We start from the raw sequence: 22,493 nt of genomic DNA, 5'->3' as shown, positions 1-22,493 counted from the left end.
ACCCGCATATAAATGTATCCTTGGCTTTCTATTTCAAAAGAGAACATAGAATGATATTTTAGAAATGGGATCTTCTATCAAATCTAGTATCCATCGATTTCTTTCCCCCACATGCTTTGGGTGACATGCGATTGAAAAAGAATTTGAAGCGTTGCTTATCGAAAAAAAAACTGTCAGTATTTTGACTGGATCCCGTCTAACAGATTACGCTTTTCTTAAACTTTTACTGCTATATAATTTAGAATAAAAAAATGTTACCAGATACAATTTTTAGATAAATTTAGTTGGAAAATGTAAAATAACTACATGCATTTTTACAAGGTTGTTGAGGATGATGGTTTTCTCTGTAGTAAATATATGCGTAAAATTACTCAAAACTAAAGTTTGAATTACAATAATTGAAGCTTTATGAAGTTTGTGCTTAGAAATACGATGGCAAAAACTGCGATTGGCAATTACAGTTGAATGATAGTAAAGTACACAAATTCGGATCCGGTTGTTCAGGAATGGACGTAAATTTCTGTGCTAGTGTCTTTAATATTAAAATGAAATACATGAATTAAAAAATATATAGCTACTGCTATGCTTTTTTTCTTAAAGGATATATTTTAACGGAATCAGGCTCTTGTAATCTGAATCCACGTTAAGAAACCATTAAAAATTACTGATATTATAATTTGTTTTCATTCTATTCAGCTGCTGCCAAAATAATTGTAATTGTTACTAAACTTGCTATTAATTTTAAATATTTGAAATCTAAATTTTTGGTTTTGCGACACAAAATAAACTGAATTCCATTTGCTTTGGGAAAACGATTCTCTGTTCAAACTATTATTTTTGCCAAAACTTTCAATTCACTATCGCAACGAACTATAGGGGGCGTTGTTGTATGAGACGAATACCTGAGATTTCTATATAAACAGTCTGTTCCAGACGCAACTGCGTGAACGCAGACGCAGTGATTATTTATTATATTATTTATTTTATATATTTCTTACATTATTCTTTTGTTGGCAACATGTATATATTCTTTGTGTACATTTGTGATAGTAAAAGAGTTTGTTCTATAAGATACTTGTTTAGTGTTGATTGTAATTAGAAAACATTTACGTTTACAGCCAACACATTTTGGTGCCGAAACAACTCGGTTTAAAATTAAATACGAATCAGATGAATAATTTACGCAGTCACTCTTTTAAAAACTAGCGAAACGTCAAACATCAGTATTACTCAATGATGGAGAAACCAAACGATAAAGAACTTGGCGATAGTCTGGCACTTTTGAAAAGAAAAAGAAGAACAGTGCGAGGTAATGTTACTCGATTTATTACTCAATTAAATTCCGATCTTTCTGCAACCTCTGACTCTTTAAATGAAAATGTCGAATATATTACTCATCGGCTTTCCGATTGCTTGTTAGAAATGAAGAAATTGGATAACGACATTCATAGTTTATTAACAGATGGTGATTATGACAATGATATTATTCAATGTGAAGAATACGTGGATAATGCCGAGCTCGCTATCTTTAAAGCTAAAAAATTTGGTTGTAGAAATAATTTTAAATCTAATACGTTGCAATCGCCAGAAGTAACCGTTTTTCAAATACCTGTTACACAAGTACCCGTTATGCAATTACCCGTTTCTCACTCTCACACAGTGAAACTCCCTACTATTAAACTCGATACTTTTCGAGGTGATATTGAACAATGGCAGTGTTTCTGGGAACAATTTAAATCTTCTATTGACGATAATAATAGTCTATCATTAATTGATAAGCATGTGTTTTTGCGAGGATATTTAGCAGGTGAACCTAGACGTTTAGTCGACGGAATCAGTGTTAGTGCCAGCACATATGAAACTACAAAAGCTCTTCTTCAAAACCGATATGGCGACAAAAACAGAATAATTCAAGCCCATTTAGACTTTTTGGACAATATTTCGCCAATACGTTATCGATGGTGGGAACGTTTGATCGGACTAACAAAAAGATGTTTGCGAAAATCCCTAGGTCGAACCTTGTTAGATGAAGAAGGTCTTTCTACAGCATTAGTTGGTGTTGAAGCCGCATTAAATAGTCGACCGTTAGTTTATGAACAAGGAAATGATGATCCTGAAGAATCATTAACACCATCCCATTTTCTTACCGGTAAAAGACTTACAACCATACCTTCACAGCCTGCAGCATCAAGTAGAAATCTGACAAAATTGTACAGGCAACAACAGGATTTATTAGACGCATTTTGGAAGAAATGGTCTAAGGACTATCTATTGCAATTAAGATCTTTCCACCAAGTTCGTAACGTTCAAAAATCTTCTCATGCTCGTGTTGGAGACATAGTACTACTTCACGAAGATGTAAGACCACGACATACGTGGAAAAGAGGATTGGTAACCGGACTAATTAAAGGACGCGATGGAAAAGTCCGGACTTGTACTTTACGTTCTGAGGGCAAGGAAATCTCCCGACCTGTTCAACTGATCATTCCTCTTGAGGTTGATCAGGGTGGGGAGGATGTTCCAGACGCAACTGCGTGAACGCAGATGCAGTGATTATTTATTATATTATTTATTTTATATATTTCTTACATTATTCTTTTGTTGGCAACATGTATATATTCTTTGTGTACATTTGTGATAGTAAAAGAGTTTGTTCTATAAGATACTTGTTTAGTGTTGATTGTAATTAGAAAACATTTACGTTTACAACCAACACACAGTCATTCAGTTGCTCTGGAGACGTCTTTAATGTAGCGTGTAGCATTGTAGCGCTCCTCCTTTATTCTGGCTTATTAAAATTAAAAAAGAAAAAGTCTGATTTTTTTTATGCAAATGAAAACAAAATGGTATCTCTTTTTTTAGAGAAGGAACATCCAAAGCACATCGGAAAAATATTTGTAAATTAAGAGAGAAAGAAAATATGTATCTTCTTATTTGAGTTAAAAACTATTGCCTGCGTAACCGTTTTAGTAAATTAATGATATAACATGAAAGGCCTATTTAAACTTTAAATTACATAGTTTTATGAATCATATTACTTCAAACTTTAAAATATGCAAAAAGTATACATAAGCCCATAATTTTATATCGTTTCATTTTGCAAAAAAAGTTTTTTGACAACAATTTTTATCAAAAAATTTCAAGTTTCACTAAAAATCATTATTTATAAACTGAAAAACGCAAAATAAAGAATGCTTACGAAAAAAAAGCGATACTGAAAATTCCTCAAATTAAAATAAAAATTTTTTTTATTTTTTTAAATTCTTAATCGGACGTCGAAAACCATTCTATAGAGAACTATTTTACAAGTAAATTATTTATAAGTAAATTTTTATTATAAAAATCATAACACTTACCTGATATATAAATCCGGAGAATTCCAAAATGATAAGTTCTTCGTTTGAAAACCTTATTCTCAAATAATATATACATAGATTATCCCTTAATTACTTTAGGATTAAATACCACACAATGAAATTTCATAATTGCGAGATCTCGATATGAATTTCGATATGTAACTTAACAGAATAGCTGAATTCTAGCTGAAATTTATCATTAAAAACTAAAAAATACTTACCAAGAAAACGATAAAAATTTATTAATAATCAACGCAAATGATACTATTTCAAGTAATTCGGATTATTCTTTACTGTTGCATTTCGAATTATATAGATACAGAAATATATACTATTCTATAAGGAATATTCTATAACTATTACAGTTCTGCACGTTCTTAAATCACAGTTATTCACTGGAATGAAATAAGCAATGTTGACTCCATTTCAATTTGTAATGAATTGAAGACAAAAAAATGTTTTTACCGTAATGTAACAACATGCGATCACGAAATCGGAAGTTATGTTGTTGATAAAAGAAAGGTAAAAACTATTGAGAAATTGTTCTTTAAATGTTGGGCTACGCATTCTATATGAGAAAGATTTACCAATGTTCTGAGTCATTTTTTCAAGTTTTTGAGCCTTTTCTTTAAGTAAATTTTGCTTTTTATTTGCTGCTGTAAATGGCTTCCTAATCTGCTAATGATTCTGATCAAACAAAGTGTAAACTTAATAAATAAAAGCCAGAAAATAACTTATCTGCTTGAGGGCGTATTCATGCGTTGCGATCGATTTCAAAAAAAGAAGGGGAGTTTTTTATAGCATATTTGGCTACCTCATACTATAGAGTATATGTGGATAAAATTAATGAAAAGTCTTCACTAATTTTTAACAACTAACAACTAGTGGAAAGAAATTCTTACAAAAAGCGAAAAGATCTCAATCCATATAGCATGTCGTGCACTGCCATTTTCACCATCGTTTTTATGTATTGATTCATAATTATTTTTGGCTGGAAAAAATTAAAATATAGCTTACGAATAAAAACCAGAAAATTATTTTATAGCCTATCCTTTCCTTCCAGGGAATATAAAGGGTTAAAAATGTGACTTAACTTAGACCTCCTTAATTGAACCTACGCAGAGACAATTTTATGAATTATTTGTTATACACATTTTGTAAAAAGACATTTTTTAACAAATTGATGTCCTTTTAAGTGCAATATTCTTCAACATGATGAAATTCATTTTATTAATCCAAAACTAATAAATTTTATAAAATTTTAGATAATAAATATGAGATAATTGAAAATTTAAATTCTTCAGGCTATTTAAGAAAAAAGTGATTTTCAGATTTATCATTTTAAGTTCAAGAAAGGTTATTGCAGTCCTCTTGAAAATTGAGATAAAAATAAAAACCATTTTTTACACATTTTAGTTTTCCAAATTTATCAAATTAAACACAACTCCATTTAAAGTTTCTGCACATTTCTACATTTTATTTGTCATAAATAAAATAAATTCATACTTCAATTTACAAGTTTAACATACTCAATACCCCATGAACATAAACTTTAAACCCCTAATTAAAACCATTTAATTAACACAAAAACCATTAAATTACCTATTATGCTCAAATACATTTTCAAGTTTTTTTTCGTTCTGTACAAGCAATATAGTTTATACATTCGAGAATAAACATTATTAAAATATTTTAACAAAGAAATTTATTTTGTAACGAAAACATTTATTAAACAAATTTATTATTTGAAGTAATTAACTAACGAAAAACGCAAATTTAATTTTAAGACATGGAAAATAGAATGATGGTATTGATTCCCTTAAAGAAAGTTATTCAATTAAGTTATTAAAAGCGAACCCAAAAATATCATTTTCCTTCTTGCTATTTATTTAGGTTATATCCTCATGGGGGAATTTAACAACTAATTAAATCATATTTAAAAAAATTCATACAAAACGCTAAATAAAACCGATAAAATTGTCGTCATCTTAACTCTGGTTAATTATTTTTTGAGATCAATTTATCTGAAAACTATTTTCTAAGTTAAATAAAAAACATTAAAAAGTCTAATGATGTAAAGAAAAGTGTAATCATAAATGATTAAGACGAAATCCATAAACTGTTCATTTAAAAATTATTCTGAAAGTGTAAATATAAATTAAGTTCCTTCTTTTTTAATTTATATCAATAAATTTAATTAATTTTTTTAGGATAAACTTACGTTTTCTATCTTTTGCAAAAGAAAAAAGGGAAAAAAGTTTTAATTGATAAATATGTAAATATAATAAACGTGAAAAGTAACTTTCAAGGAGTAGAGACTTCGGCATCTTAAAAAAATTTTATTTGAAATTACCTTAAAAAATAACCAAAATAATTAATTAAATTTCAAGCACTTTTTGAAGTTTCCTGAAATTGGAAAATTGGATATAGCCTTTACAAATTTTATAATTAAATTTTTTTACAGGCAGATTGAATTTCAATACCAAAACTTTAAAAGCAATTTTAAAAAGTTTAGTGGCAAAATTTATAAAATAGGTTTCTACAATGCAACTTAATTCGTTTTTATCATTTAAAAAATGTGAATTTGGCAATAAATAAGGAGAAGGTTTAAACTTGAAGTTTTAGTAAGACAACCAGTTAAACTCTGTTACTTTTAGATGAGATACTCAGATCTGTTACTTTTAGATGGATACAAGGATACAATTAAGGCTCTTATACTATGAGAGCTGAACTATCCGCCATGTTGGAGCAGACAAGTTCGCAAGTTACGTCATGTTAGTATTAACTTGAGAGTTTGAAGGCTATTTGGATACGTAAAATTATTGATATAGGTGGTAGTGCGGCGGTAAATGTACAAACAGTTCAAAAAAGGCTTTCGGATGTACAGATTTCCTTCAAATTTGCAAAGAAACAAGAAATGGATAATAAATTGCAGAAGATACAACTTGCAGCCTGGAAGTGGAGCTCGCTTATGGGAGGTAAATACTTATTTATTTATAGTTTATAAGATTTATTTACTAATACATGTAGTATATAAACGATATTAAGTTGCAAGAATTTGTTTTTAAATGCTTGTTTTCGTCTATTTTCTTTAAAAAAAATAAGTGTATAATTTTCAGGATTACTTAAATTGTATAGTTTTAACTATGTACCAAATATAGGAATTTTCAATGAAAACTGCATTTATTAAGTACATATTTATTTTAAATATGAATTTTAAACAACATTGATAGATTTTTTAAAATTTTAAATGCTCAATAACACACATAAGCAAAGGCAAGAGATTTGCTGAATAAGTATTCGCCAAACTTATTTCAGAATTGCCAAGTTTTGTAGTTCTTCATTATTGTAGGAAAATCTTTTATTCCGAAATGAATGATAAGTTGGCCTCTCTAATCCAGGGACTCTAGATACAATATCCTCTAGGCACGTAAATCCTCGTGATGCTAGTTTTCTTATTTTCGACAAATAATATAGAGTGTTTTGTAATCATCGCTATTAATGTAAATTTTTAAAATACTTTAAATGGACGTCTAATTTATGTACAGTCCGCAAAAAAAAAACGAATCACCCTGAATAACTTTCGCTGTAATGATCGGATTTTCACGAACAAAGTGTCAATCTTAATGGTTTCTGGGGGTGACCTCAAATATGCCAATTAATTAGTTCTAACTATTAATTAAGTTACGAAATCAGACACAAAAACGTACTTTCTCTGAATAAACATATATTTTTTTTTACATATTTGGATTTCTGACCTTCAAAATATAGGGGGTAGCCGCAATCTGGGAAATATGGTCCCCATAGTTTGGTCAGGAGAGCGATCCAAAGTTCGTACCCCTTAATGTTAATTTCACTTTTTACGTTTTTAGTCATATTTTTAAAACTGTTAAAGAAATTCAAAGAAAATTGCACCCACTCATAAAACTCGATTTCCCAAAGATAATTTCATGAAAAAAATAATTTTTAATAATTATTAATTATTTTTTATTATTTAATTAAATTGAGGATGAAAAAATTTTGAATTATAAGGTATGAATTTTTTTATACAATATTAATCTACATATTTTTCAATAGAAAAATCTAAAGTTTCAGCTGTTTTTATTTATTAGAAGCTGAGAAAAATTAAAACTAATTATTTTTAAAAAAATAACTTGGCGACAGTAAAGAAATAATTAAATGGTGCGATTAATATTAAAATGTGATAACCTTGCGAGGAACTTGACTTCGCGAGCGTAGCGTAAAATTTCATTCATATTTTTTTCGCTAATAATCGTTTGCTAATCTTTTTATTTTTATTTCTTTCAAACTATAAAATAGGATATTTCTTTTTTAGTCGTTTAATATTTTATTTTTCTATTTAGTAAAGAAATTTGAATAAAAAACACTTTATTAAACGAATGTCTAGTTTTATAAAAGCGTGCTTCTGATAGAATATGATTGATTATACACCAGATTGTGCTAATTTAATGTGATTTTTTTTTTATTTTGTTTTTCAATAACTGATACAATTTCAATAATATACATACGTATGCATAGATTTGAAGTAATATATTTATCAATTTCTTGATTATATATTTCATAAATATTAATAAAAATACGTAGTCAACATTTTTCAGCATCTCTCACAACATCACAAATTTCTCAACATCTTATAGGGTAAACTAACCAATGAAGGAACACTTAAGCTTAGCTTGTCTTTAAAAAAAAATCATAAAAATTACTAAATTTGTTATTAAATGCAAATTATGTAAAAAAAATTAGATAACTTACATAATATTGTTTTAAGCTTTTGGTGGTTTAAATAATAAGTAGTAAGATAACCAAGTGAAGGAACAGTTCTTACCAGTGAACAAACACTAAATTTTCAAGTGAATGAACACTTAATTTTGAGAATTATTGATGCTCGTTAGGAATCCATAGGCCACACAAATGTCTAAAAACAAGATTTTTCTTGGAATTGCAACATATAACCACAGTTAACGTGGAAAATGTTACTTTTTTTTCAGTCATGGAATGGAAAGTAAAATATGTTTGAATACATAATTTAAAAAAAAAAATTAATTTTTTTCCACACAGTTTAATAGTCAATTCTAAATTATGAATGTTTATTATTGTGTAATCCGATGATGCTTTTACTATTATTATTATAATTAGATCACTTTTTTGTTTACTCTTTTCCCCATATTTTTTGAACTTCTTTTTCATCTTAAGTATTTTTTTTCTCTTCGTCATACTTTCTGCTTTAACTTTTTTTCAGCTCTTTCAATCTCTTTAAATTTTCGTTCTTTTTCTGAAATTAATGCAAAAAAGTAATTTATTTCTTTTTCTTTTGATTTAACCTTCCTCTTTTTTCCAAATTTTTGGCCAATGTAAATGTATCTTCGAAATTTCTTTTGATTTTCCAGTACCATTTCTAAAATTCCTCACTGGATAATAAATGAGAAAAAGGAGTTTCGAAGTTTGAGTAAAATCTATCTCTCATTGACTTATATCTAGTGAGTCATCAGCAGTACTTACCATTTACTTATGGAACCGATTGTTTTTGCAACTAACAATGCCTCAAGAGGACTTATCTCAAAATCAGTTTTCAAGATACTTTCATTATCAATGTTAGTTGTATGAGCTTCAGTGCCAAAATTTGATTAACCAAATGTTCTTTTTGAAATAAATTCTTCAATATTGAGAAAAGCACAGGCTATTGGATATTTGGGAGATTAAACTTTTCTGTCAGTGTTCCTTTAAAAATTTGCAACATAACTTCTGAGATTTCCATCTCAAGCTTCTGAAGAAATAGTGCATCGTTACTCTCAAAGCATGTGTTTTGTTGATAAGCTGTCTTGCTCATTAACTCTTGGTGTCTGTTTTGCATGCATTTGTTCAACGTTTTCTACATCGAATGGAATAATATCACATTTCATAAAAGCATTTTAACTTCATCAGTTGATGCCTCAAAATCTTATTTAAAAATGGATGTAAAATTTTCTCGACATATTGTTTTACGATTCTTTTGTTTTCAAGATCTAACGGGAGATTTCAATGAATTAGGTAGAAAAGTAAACCAGAAAATTTGTTTTGATGAACAAAACTTGCTCAGTTTCACATTGATATGAGATTTATACCTATCCAGAACAAGCAAAATAGGGAATTTGATAGCATTTTTAATTAGCCATGGGTAGAAACATTTGCAATATATTTGTAAAATGTTGCTGCGATCATCGTTTCATTTCATGAATCACTTTTTCCAATGAAATATATAGCAGGGACTGATTCTGTAATATCTCAAAGAATTCTTCAGTAAGGAAAAACTACCAAGGGAGGTACTTTTTCTTTCCTGGGTACTTTGGAATATAAATCCTTATAATTTTTAGGGAGAAAAATTTTTCCCGTTTAAGGGCAGTATTCAACTCTTGCTTCGTCCGCATTGTAAATGCAATCACTTTCTAAAAGGATGCCAGGGCTACTTCCCTCTTAAAGATTCTTCTAAAGTTCTTAAAATCAGTATTTCGAATTTTATTCTCTAAGGGAAGTTTTCCTTTTTGAAATTATCTTTGCATTGCCCTGAGTTATCGTTGGATGTCACCTTGAAAAAAACTTCACCCATTTTTTACCTGGATGATTGTCTTTAAATGGATTTTTCCTACTAGCTCCCGTCAAGACATTAAAGACCGCAATAAGATAAAAATTTAGCTAATTATTGGCACAAAAGCCTGCAAAGAAATTTTCCATTCAAGCTCTTATTATTATATTTAGTCAGTAAACATAGTTTATTAAGGTGTCTAAGGTATGATGTAATAACTAATCACTATATTTATAAAGATAATAAATAGTATAAATTTCAATTGCAAACGGAATTTTTTGATGTCCTTAAATTAAAATGTTAAAGCTTGTAGCAAAAAAAAAAAAAAAAAAAAAAAATTACTGCATTGATTTTTTTTACAAAGTAGTGAATTATAATTTTTTCAATCTAAGAACCTGTGCCTATAACTTATGTAAAACTTATTTTAATATAGAGTGAAATATTTTAATATGTTGTGTAACTAAATGGATAATCCCAAGAAACTGAATCGAAAATATAATAACGTCAATGATTTAAAAAAATAATGGATGATAATAAAAATAGACATGTTTTGAGCGTCCAATAATAAAAGTTACAAGTTATTCAAGCCTGACAAGTCTTGAGAATGGGCGATTATATTTGAACGCTCGAAACATGTTGACTTTTGTTTCCCTCTTCATATGTTTTGAAGCCAGTTGAGTTTTTATCGTCAATTATACTGTTTTACATTTGGGTCTTGATCATTATTTTGATAAGGATTTTACACTCGTTAAAGTATACATATGCATTTTAATATTTTAACAGGATTTATGTGGTCTTTAAAAGCGTAAGAGAATCCATATTGTAAAAGTTATATTTAACTTAAAAGTTAAAATTTTGAGACCTGATATTTTGAGTTAATGAAATTAAATATTTTATCTTTTAAGTTTTTGTGCCCCCATTTCAGTATCTTAAAGATCTTACGAGCTATGTTTAAAAAGAAAGTATCAGATATATATAAGAAAACAAATTAATCATAGTAGCAGTATTTGGTGGTAAATGTAGCGTATCTTAATTGAAGAATATGCCGTGGGACATTTTATGGTCAATTTGCGAACGTAAGTTTCACAATGTAACGAAACATGAGGATGCTATTTGCTCATTTTTATCCAAAGAAAACCATGTAACCTAACTATCTAGCAGAATGAAGTGATTTTTTAAACAATGAATCATACAATGTGCAACATATCATTTCAATATCTTATTCTTAAACATAACATATTTCAATGTTTTTAAAATGGCACTAAACATTCAGCAATTCCTTGAATTATAGAAAAAAGAAATCTCGTAAATTATATAAAACCTTGTGAATTTGCATTAGAATTACTAAACAATTTTTTTCTTTTTTTAAAACTTTCTTGCATATAAGACTCGATTAAAGCTGTAAAAATGATTATCCCTAAAATTTTTTATATAGCTATAATAAGTTATGTTAATTTAATTTTAGTATGAAATCCTCGAATAAATGTAGCAAAAACAGCATAATCTATATAATATCAAATAAAAAGTTCATGTATTTAAATTCTAGAAACTTAGAAAATCATAAATAATTTATAAATCGATACAAATTTTCTTTTCAAAGGGGATTTAAAAAAAATTTTTTTTTTTTTGCTTTTTGGACAGAAATCAGCTTAAAAATTGTCTATTGCCTAGAAACTTCGAGATATTTACTGTTAACAATTAATTAAACCTCTCCCAGCAATCACAAACATTATTTCAATTTTTTTTATAGTCAGAGCGTGGTTGCCTAGCAACCTAGTAAAATGAAGCATTCCTCTTTTGAATTAGTCAATGGGTTATCTTAAAATATTAATTTGCACAGGCGACTTTTTTTGGCGGTTTTCTGGACTATCGCCAAATATATAAACCTTTATTGCTGCCCAATTTACCACCCAATTTTTTTAAAATTTTGTCTACCCCCCCTAATTCAAGGGTCTAGATTCCAAATATGTAAAAAAAAATATATGTTTATTCAGAGAAAGTACGTTTTTGTGTCTGATTTCGTAACTTAATTAATAGTTAGCACTAATTAATTAGCATATTTGAGGTCACCCCCAGGAACCATTAATATTGACACTTAGTTCGTGAAAGTCCGATCATTAGAACGAAAGTTATTCAGGGTGATTCGTTTTTTTTTTTGCGGACTGTACATATAAAGAACGCTAATTAATATAACAGCAAGAAAAAATGCTATTAAGATTTGATGAGTCATCATTGTGGAAGGAGGGAGAAAAAATCTAAATTTGATCGTATAGTGGTCAAAATTTGAAGGCCTTATTGATAATCTTATTTCACTTCTCTTCAATTTTCTTCAAGTATGATTTAATACACGTAATATCGTCTTTATCAACAGCTATTCATCAAATTTTTATGATACTTTTGTTTTATCCTCACTTAAAAATTAATCTGAGAACCTTCATGCAGATATAATTTTTATTTCAATTTTGGCAAGCATTCTAAAAATACTCATTTAGTTTGGTAATTAAAATAACCCAGAATAAAAGCTTAAGGAAAAAAAGTTAAATATCGACAATTTAGTGCGTTTTAAAATATTCATTTGAAGAAATTATTTATGTATAGATGTAATAAAATTGCTTTTCAATTCAATTATTTGTACACTGTTGCTTGTTGTAGATACAATTGTGTGTACACGTCAAAACTAACATAGAATTTTTATCCAACTCATGAAGCTCCAATCAGCAACGACACATTTTTCAAGAAACTTTCTATTTTTACGAACAAAATATTCACATTTTGCAAATAAAACTTGTTACTTTTTTCGAACCCTTCTCACAAAATGAAGGGAAAAAATAAAGCACGTGTAAATCGTTTTGTTTGCACAGTCTGGCTCAGAAACTATCAACCGAAAAGTCAAACAGTTAACTCAATTCGTTTCATTTTTTAAAGAATATTACCCTGTAGAAACTATGGAAGTTCATTGCTCCTGGAATGTCTTTCGGAGATTGTGATGAGAGTTAATACGCGAAGTGATAAGGCGAGGAGATTTTCATCGCCAAGATGTCTTCCTGAAGACAATCGAAATGATGGAGCCAACAACTCAAGGGGATATTCCTTGTCTAAAAGAGTGTCAACGACCCCTATAACCATCATGATGACAGGGGGGAGGTTTGACACTTTGCAATATAGCATTTTAATTACTTTCAATGGCATGGCATTTATTTGTCCTCTAAACATTATTTTTTCCTAGTATGATTCATTTATTTTTGAAATAATAAATTTAATTTATTTCACAATAATTTTACCTATCATGTTTTAAAAATTTCGAGACAAGGATAATTAGATTAATTAAGCAATTAAAAAATCGGGAATACGAGTTATTGAAAAATTAATGACTTCTGTTTAAAGTTATTAATAGAGATTTACCAATGCACATGACTTAGCCAAGAACATGACTGTTTCAAGTCTTAATTTCAAAATCCTACTTTCGGGTTTTCTAAATGCGATTTTTCTCATTATGACAGGTGCGTTTAAATTTATCTTCATGAAAATAGATTATAATTATTTCATAATAATTTTAGCAATCATTTTCTTTTTGAAAATTAACATCAATAAATAATCAAATGTCATTCATGGAACTAGACAGAGGGGGGGGGGAATTAAACCTACCATGTCGATGATTATTGATTAATTGAAATTCTAAAGTAAAATATTGAAATTTTCAGTTATTGAAAATGTATAACTTTTAATCTTCCAGCTGGTACGCCTTTCGTTTAAACGCAAAATTTTGAATGCATATCCTTAATACACTATTGAAAAATGTGAAGTTATATAAGTGTAAATATTATTATAACTAGCTTTAGGTTGCTAACTACAATTGGAAATTTATAACTCAAGAAGAAATGAAGTGATTTAGCATAACCTGTAAGAAACGTCATGCGTGTGTGGAATCTGATTAACACCTGGTTGATTCTACGATGACGGCAATATTGCAGGTATCCAATTAATTTTTCTTTAAAAAATGCTTTTTGAGAAGAAGAAAAACTAAGTTTAAACAAAAATCATCAGAACAATATGTAATGACTGACCATAGATTTATTGAAATGATTACAAAATAAGAAGATATGAAAAAGTGTCGAAATTTTTACTAAACTGCTCAACATTTGCAGAGATAAAGTGTAAAAATTAATCTAGAAGTGAGAAGATAATTGAAATTTGAATGTAGAAAAGAAAAAACTTGCTTCATAGTTATTTCATTGCAGAACTGAAATCAGATCAAATGTTTACTCTAAGCATATGAATTTGGAGCAATACCACCACGAACTTCAGGGAGCAAATATCAACTTTCACAGGATTCACTGTACATTTTCAGAACAAGGATTGATTAATTTATTTATTTTATACGCGGTTACTTATTATTTTCCATTGAAGTTTCTACCAGAAAGATAACATTTGTTTTCCTTCCTTCTTGCTTGTTCACAGTTATTTCATTGTAGAACTGAAATCAGATCAAATGTTTACTCTAAGCATATGAATTTGGAGCAATACCACCACGAACTTCAGGGAGCAAATATCAACTTTCACAGGATTCACTGTACATTTTCAGAACAAGGATTGATTAATTTATATCTCTTATACACGGTTACTTATTATTTTCCATTGAAGTTTTTACCAGAAAGATAACATTTATTTTCCTTCCTTCAAAAGGTTCATTTTTCCTGTTTTTGTGTTTATGATATAGAAATAAAAGCGGTATGTTGCAAAATAACTATCCTTGGGGATTAAACAAAAGCACTTCTCTCAAATTTCTTTTATAGAGAAGTCCGTCAATTAACTTTCTCGAGTAAAAAAAAAACTAAAAGCCTTTGTAGACTTCGCCCACTGGTTTCTTTTCCGTGACTTGGGAAATCAAAACATGAAAAGATAACATTAGAGGGGAAATGCGGTTGCATTAAGGAAAGAAATTGTTGCTCAGGGGGAGGATGAACTTGAAACAATTTCCGAAACATTAGCATTAATGTGAGCTTGCTCAGAGCGATTTCGGTGAAAAGAAATATAGTTTTACAACTTCCATTTATTCTAAAAATACATATAACGATTATTGCTACTATATTATTCACAAATTTTTCTGGCTTTTAGTATTATTAGAGTCCGGAAAAAACTCACCGGAGCATCGAATATACATGTTTTTCTTAACATCTTAATCTTATTTATCGAGCAAAAATATTTTTTCAGTTAAGTTTGTTTTTCGAGTTTGCTTGAGTAAATATGTCGGGGAAAATATCTTAGTTGCTAAACAGTTGTGGAATCCAAAAAACTTTATTTCTTATTTGTGGGTTATAGGTTTTTCTTCGGAAAATAAGAAATATATTACTGTAATACAATTATAAGAATATAAAACACAAGAATTATAAAATGCGTAGCATAAAAGATAAGTTGAAAACATAAATTTTAATATGCTGTTAAAAAAACTCACTTTCAGTAATATACTTCTTTAAAAAAAGCTTGATAAGTTAAAAGCGAACTAAATGTTTTACGCTGTATATATATAATACAAAATAAATATTTAAAATTTATTTCAACAATTGTAAAATAATTGTTTTGAGACGAATTTTTATAATATCACAAATACGAAATAAGAATTTGAGGGACAACAACTGTTTGCATGAAATTTCAAAAAAGCTGCCTTCAGCGCACTTTAAAATTGTAATCGAAAAAATATATTTAGGCACAAACACTTTATCCCAATATAATCGGAAAGTCATTCCTTAATCCATGAACAAAAAAAAAGGTATTTTTCTGTCTTCTGGGCACAAGCGAAAAGTCGCCAAAAAAAATAGATCTCCGCCAACATTTTTAAATGCATAAAAATTAAAAAAGAATAGTTGGATTTCCTTAGCCCCGGTGAACAGAAGAGTAGCCAAGAGAGAGTTTTTTCCTTGGTTTTTTTTCCGCCGTATTATTTTTTTCAGTGCTGGTATATTTTAACGGCACAAGTAAATTTTCCGATTTTATATATTTATTTTTTATTGTTTTTATGATTTATTTATTCGAATACAAGCAAAAAAATAATTTAAAAAACAGTGTAGTTCACTGTATATTTGTTGGCAACTTTATCGCCAGAATCGGCGAAATGGATACGCACCATTTTATTGTTATAAATAACTAATGATACTTATCCATTAACTGGGTAATCAGACGAAGGTAAGCGAAAATCATCAAGCTTCGACATCAATGGATCAATGCATCAACCGGCTACATATTTTTATCTGATGAATATTTATTTTTATTACGGTTAATTCACACTAATAGAATAAAACACGTAGATAAGAAGAACAAAGTGAAAAAAATTAATTTACACAGTTATAAGTTACGTTCACAGCATGAAGTTATAAACTTCTTTAACGATAACTGAATATAACTTTTTATTCCAGGACACCTACCTAAAGCATTTTAGAGAAATTAAATAAAGCATTTTAGCCTGAAAGAGATTTTTCTACTGTTTAATGGGTAAGTAAAATAAGTTTTTAACATTAAGTTTGTGCAAATAATAAACTTTAATCGTAAACACTATTAATGGCATACATTTTATTTCCTAATGAAAGTTTCTTTAGGTAAGCATTAAAAATATATGCCATACTATGTCCCTAATGGTTTAATTTAGGTAAAATCCTAGAATAGCCCACCTCTTGGTGCGTTTTTGAAATCATGCCAAGTTGGAGATTATTACTGGGATCAACGTTACTTTTTGATTATTAAAAACAAAAACAATTTAAATTATTGTACATTTACTAAAATATTTTTAAACGGAATAAAAAATAACATTACCTTTACCCTGATGGTTCATCGTTTGACACCGGAGAGTACGTCCTTATGACCTCCCAAATGAAAGCGCTGTAGATAAACATCATGCGCAAACACATTCAATCCACGCTCTCAACATCTCCATTCAAAATTATCCACCGTATCCTTTCTCTCAATCAAACTCATTTGTTTTCCACATTTAGGGCATTCATACGTTTTCGAAATTAAATTTTGATACATACACTATTCAATCATCGACCTCTTGCATTCAATAGTTAAAAATTCACTCGTCCATTCGCATGCCATTTTCTACCGATACCGCACAGAAAAAGGATTAAAAAATGATATAATAACGGTAATAAATGATATAACGAATAAAAAATGAAATAATAACGGTCATTCTAACAGCAAGAGATCAGAAGCATAAACTTTCAAAAAAATAAACCCTTTTACCTCTTTTCTAACGAAATCCAACGTTCGCATAGGTATACATATCAAAAAACTAATCAGGTTTAAAAATTTTGGGGGCGTGATCTGACGTTCAAAATAATCTCCCCGAATCTTCCGAAAACCTAGTTTAGTCAGATTTCAAAAACTTGCTTGGCGAGATTTAAAAAAATCGCCACGGGATGGGCTATTCTAGGATTCACCCAGTTTAACTATATTTTGAGATTTCCTTTGGAATATCGCCAAGTTGAAAGCCTGGTTGAGGGATGTTGTTTTACTTATGGCAACCTGCAAAGATAATCTCTAAATAAGGTTTTAATTATGTTTTGTTTTCGGTACCATTTTATTTTACTGGGCATTGCACGTATATACAATTTACTTCAAAAATTGACAATTTTTGACAAAAGGCACCTACAAATAGATTTTTTATCCAAGAAATATTCTTGTAAATCAAGAAAATCTACTAAAACTACAAAAAGTCATGTTTAGCTTATTACTACGAAAAACATATACCAAACTCAGCATGAATAAAATATTATCGTTATTAACAAATGAATAACTAGTCACTATCTACATCAGAATCATTATCTTGCATTGCTCTTCTCCCATAAGCTTCAGCTTCATCGAAAATTTCTTGTGGAACAAGTACGTGCTGGCGTTTAGAAATATCGCCAACCCAACTAAGTTCAAGTTCAAAATCTTTATCCTTAATCTCATCATGTACCAAACATATTATCCTTGCAGCTTCTTTAATAAGTTGTACACAAGTCATATTTTTTATATCACCCAGATTTTCTATCTCCGTTTTCGCCGCTTGCTTAGCTTTACCTATTGCACAACCGAAATAACCCCACGAAGTGCCAGATGGTTCAATGCAAAATAACTGAGGCCCACAATGGTCGTGAGATCCCATCATTACACTACAACCAAATGGTCGTAAACCACTAAATAAAGTATAGGCTTGCACATGCATAGCCACACGGAATTTAAGATGATGTAGAGGAATATCAACATTATATGTAGATTTATAATGTGTAACTTCTGATTTGGCAACTTTTACGATTCGTCTTGCATCTGTAATCATTCCAGCGACAGCTATACCAACGTGCTTTCCTACGGTAAAGATCCTTTTGTAGGCTCCAGGTTCCCATAACTTCGAAGTCACAAGCTTCTCAACTGCAAAAACTACGCCATCTTTTCCTCGTAAGCCTATAACAGTTCCGCTTCTTTCAACTGCTTTTTCAGAATACTCTATTTGAAATATACGGCCATCTGGGGAAAATTGAGAGGTAAAAAAATCGTATCCACTACCAATTGATGTCATTTTCGATTAAATAGGATATTTTCTTTAAGAGCAATAATGGAATATTATAAACGTTAAAGTTATGGCGGGAGAAATGACATTTGTTTATTTCACAAAATAAATTCACGTTTGACATCAGCAGTGGCATGGCTGAACTAAATCACTAATTTATATCAACAAGTTCAGCTTGTGTAATGAATATAGTTTAAATGAGATTGAAAGCAATAACGTGACGTCACGAAATGATGAGGCGATGACGTGAAATTATATGCTTTTGCTGTTTGCTGTTGATGAGTACCAGATTACTTGTTTTGTAAATAAGAATTCCTTAATTTTTACTTGTTATCATCATATTAATAAGCAGATTAGAGAAGAAAATAAATCACATGTAATCTAAAGATATTTTTGAAATGTTTTCGATCGACTGTAGTTTATATATATATATATATATATATATATATATATATATATATATATATATATATATATATATATATATATATATATATATATATATATATATATATATATATATATATATATATATATATATATATATATATATATATATATATATATATATATATATATATATATATATATATATATATATATATATATCGTAATAATAATTAGAACAAATAATTTAAGCTGAATATTGTATTTAATTCTTCCAACATAAGTATTGCGGTACTTCAAAACATTAAAGATTTACTTTAACTTTATTAATAAATAACTTTTGTTTACAACTTTGCTGAAAATAGATGAGCATAGCAGCAGCACATAAGAAGTTTTTGTGAGCTTTTGTATTTGAGTTTTGTGTGTTTTGTATTTTGTGAGTTTTTTAAAATGTATATACAGTTTTAATTTAAAAATTTACATTGATTTATATCCTTGCAAATTGTTAAATATGATGAATATTTTACATGCTTGCATTTTTCATCTTACAAAAAAAAGCATGAATAAATAAATAGCATTAATAATAATAATAATAATTTGAATGCAATCTTTGTTCAATTAAAATCACTCTTGAGACTACAACTACAAGAGAGTGTCCAAAATGTCAGTCATAATGAAAGTAAAAGTGACAGTTAAAATCAAAAAATACTAATGCAAGTTTAAAAAAATGCCAATTTGTTAAAATCACTCATTTCAATATCGGCCACATAAAGTTGTAATCTCTTACAAACTGTGCTATTCTGATTTATGCAAACATTCATAGTTAGACATTTACTTCAAGAAATCGAGGGGGGGGGGTTGCTTCTGAAGGTGAAACAAAAATTCTAAAAGAGAACAAAATGAACCTTAATGCTATGATAATACTGATAATTAATTTAATGATAGATAATACTGGTAATTAAAATTTAAAATTTTGTTAATTAAGCTCATGATCTCCTCTTTTAAGCTTATAGTTCTCTTAACGTATAGAATGCTGCATGAAAGTGCAAAATCCCTCTGTTAACATATTCAGTAAAAAATAGTTTCAAAATTTAACTTACTGACAATTAGTTAATTAAGTCAAATGGCAGTTTAAATTAAAATTGTCACAATAATAATGCACCTTTTTAATTTTTCTAAGCTCGAAATTAAAACTTTTTGTCAAAAATAATATATATTTAAAACTCGCTACCAAATATGAATATTTTTTTCTGAAGTAATTGGAACATGAGGGAAAATAATTAAAAAAAATAATTGAAATGTGTTAATTAATTTTTTATAAAATGTTTCAGCATAAATTCCTCTTTATGTAAATTAAAAAAAAGTAACAAACCTTAAAAACAAAGAAAGAAGATAACGACGTACTAAAACTTACTCTATGCACTTGTGAGAAACTAAAAAAGAAATAGTTTTTTTTCTTGGTTTTCTTTTTAAAATTTAATTTCTTTAATCCTTTGCCTTAGTGTGTCTCTCTTTTAAGCCAATTAGTCGCACTTCTAGATTTATTTTTATTTTTTGCTGATTTTGTTAAATTAAAGATCAATTCTAGAAGTGTTCTTCAACTGTTAACTACATGAATAAAAATTAAAATTGCAAAACTATGCGAATAAAAATTGAATTTCTAAAATCATGCTAAAGATGTTTTATAAATTTCATTTCTGTATTGAAGAGAGTGAAGTAAATAATTCAATTTAAGTTTTGATTTTTGGGGTGAAAATAATATATTACTTTTTTAAATAAACTGTCGGATAACATTAAACGTTTTTAAGTAATTACTAGGAGGCTTCGCCCCCTGCTCGCTGGCGCTCACCAACCTCCGGTACTGCTTTCGCAGTTCATTTCGGTTTGCTTCGCAATCCAATGCTCGCTTTGCTCGCTCATTGGATACGTTCTTAACGTCTAGTTTTTATATACTTTTTCGAATACTGAAGATCCGAAAACTTTTCACTGTAGAAAATTCTAAACCTGTACATTTCAATATTAATTTGAAATTGCAAACAGTTCACATATTTTTCTTAATCACACTATTCTAAATTTCAGTTGTTGAGAAAAGTAACTGTTGTAAGTTTTGTATTAAAGTCTTTACCAAAGGGCTAAAGCCATGTGTAGTAAAACAATATGAAATAGTAGTCTGCCACTGAACGCCGGATGTAAAGCATCGGCTTTGATGAAGATAATTTTGTATTTTTAATTCTCTGAAGAGCGCCACCTTAATAATATGGAATTTGTAAAATAAATGTATCTATTTTTGATTGTTGATGAAGCCCATCATTTTGTGTTTTCATCAGTGTTCAGAAGCGGAACAACTATAAGTTTTTTATTTAATCACAAAAATAGAAAATGCATAAAAAACAAAGAAAAGAGTAAGAAAATGAGTATAGTCATAGAAAAAGTAAAAATTGTAATATAGTATTTGTCAGTTAAAATAAAACTTTTTGCTTAAGTCATTGCTGACAATTCAAATTTCTCCGAGGCAATTCTAAAGTATAAATTAAGGTAGTATTAAGTTGAAACACAATATTTTTAGTTTTGATGTCAACAATACAATTCAATTTTTCACCAAAACGATTGTTTCCATTGTTAAGTTCAATGTCAACAATTCAAATTTTTCTGAGGCAACTCTTAACCTCTAAATATTATTTTTTTTATATACACATCTCTAAATGTCAGTATTCAACCACAAAACAACTTTAAGTCCTCAAATTTAGCATGAAGTTGTAAAATGTAATGAAAGAGGGTCATAGCAATAATGAAAGTAGAAGTAAAGTTAGTACTGTAAAATTAAAACAATATTTTTAATCAATGAGCCAAGTTCTTCAAGAAGAAGTTGTAGAAGTAGGTTGTTTATTTAAAACTTTTTATAGAATTTCTTTAAGAACACAATTGTTAATTTGGGCATTTGGCGATACAACACTTTTATTATTGAAGGATTTGTTACATCAAGCGCTCAGGTATCATAATTTTGATCTAGTTGCGCTTCTATGTCATTTTGATTTATGTAGCTAAGTTAACTTTAAAAAAATTCTATGGCTGGCAACAGCATTTTTATTTTTTAAATTGTTTATTTTTATTTCCTTTAGAATTCGTTATTTTTTTAGCGAAATGTTTTTTAACCTAACAGAATTCTTTGCCGACTGTTTTCTCTATGAATGAAGAAAATAAAGTAAATATTTAACTGTTGTGGAAAGAATCTTATTTAGTTGTACAAAGTACTTCAGCCAAAATTTGGGAGCCACGTAAGAGAATTATGTATATTAGATCAGAAACACATCCTTAAAAGGCAGAATGCTTTGGTGTTTTCAAAACAAAGCAAACGTTGCCACCGGCGGAAAAGAAATACAGCCAAAATTTGGGAGCCACGTAAGAGAATTATATATAATAGATATTTCCTAAAATATTATTTTCAAAGTTAAAACAAGATATTTTATGAAAGCACTCCAACTTATGGCTTCATTGTATTGGTATTGAATTATTGACTGCACTTAATAAAAAAAAAGCAATTGAATCATTTATTTTAAATTACAATTAGTCACTTTTTTTTAGTTCCATTTATACAAATATTTGATATTGCCTAATTTAAATGTATGAG

At 28.7% G+C, this 22,493-nt stretch overlaps 1 pseudogene across 1 annotated transcript; it reads right to left on the bottom strand.

Moving 5' to 3' along the window:
• Nucleotides 1-17,437: 17,437 nt before the first annotated feature.
• Nucleotides 17,438-18,594, bottom strand: LOC107454489 (proteasome subunit alpha type-3 pseudogene; annotated as a pseudogene). Its single transcript, XR_015430847.1, has one exon. The product of XR_015430847.1 is annotated as a proteasome subunit alpha type-3 pseudogene (transcript).
• Between the last annotated feature and the right edge of the window lie 3,899 nt (nt 18,595-22,493).

The sequence above is a fragment of the Parasteatoda tepidariorum genome, chromosome 2 (genome assembly GCF_982258835.1).
Source record: "Parasteatoda tepidariorum strain Cologne lab strain chromosome 2, Ptep-v5.0, whole genome shotgun sequence".
NCBI lineage: Eukaryota > Metazoa > Arthropoda > Arachnida > Araneae > Theridiidae > Parasteatoda > Parasteatoda tepidariorum.
This window is presented reverse-complemented; position numbering and strand designations above follow the sequence as displayed.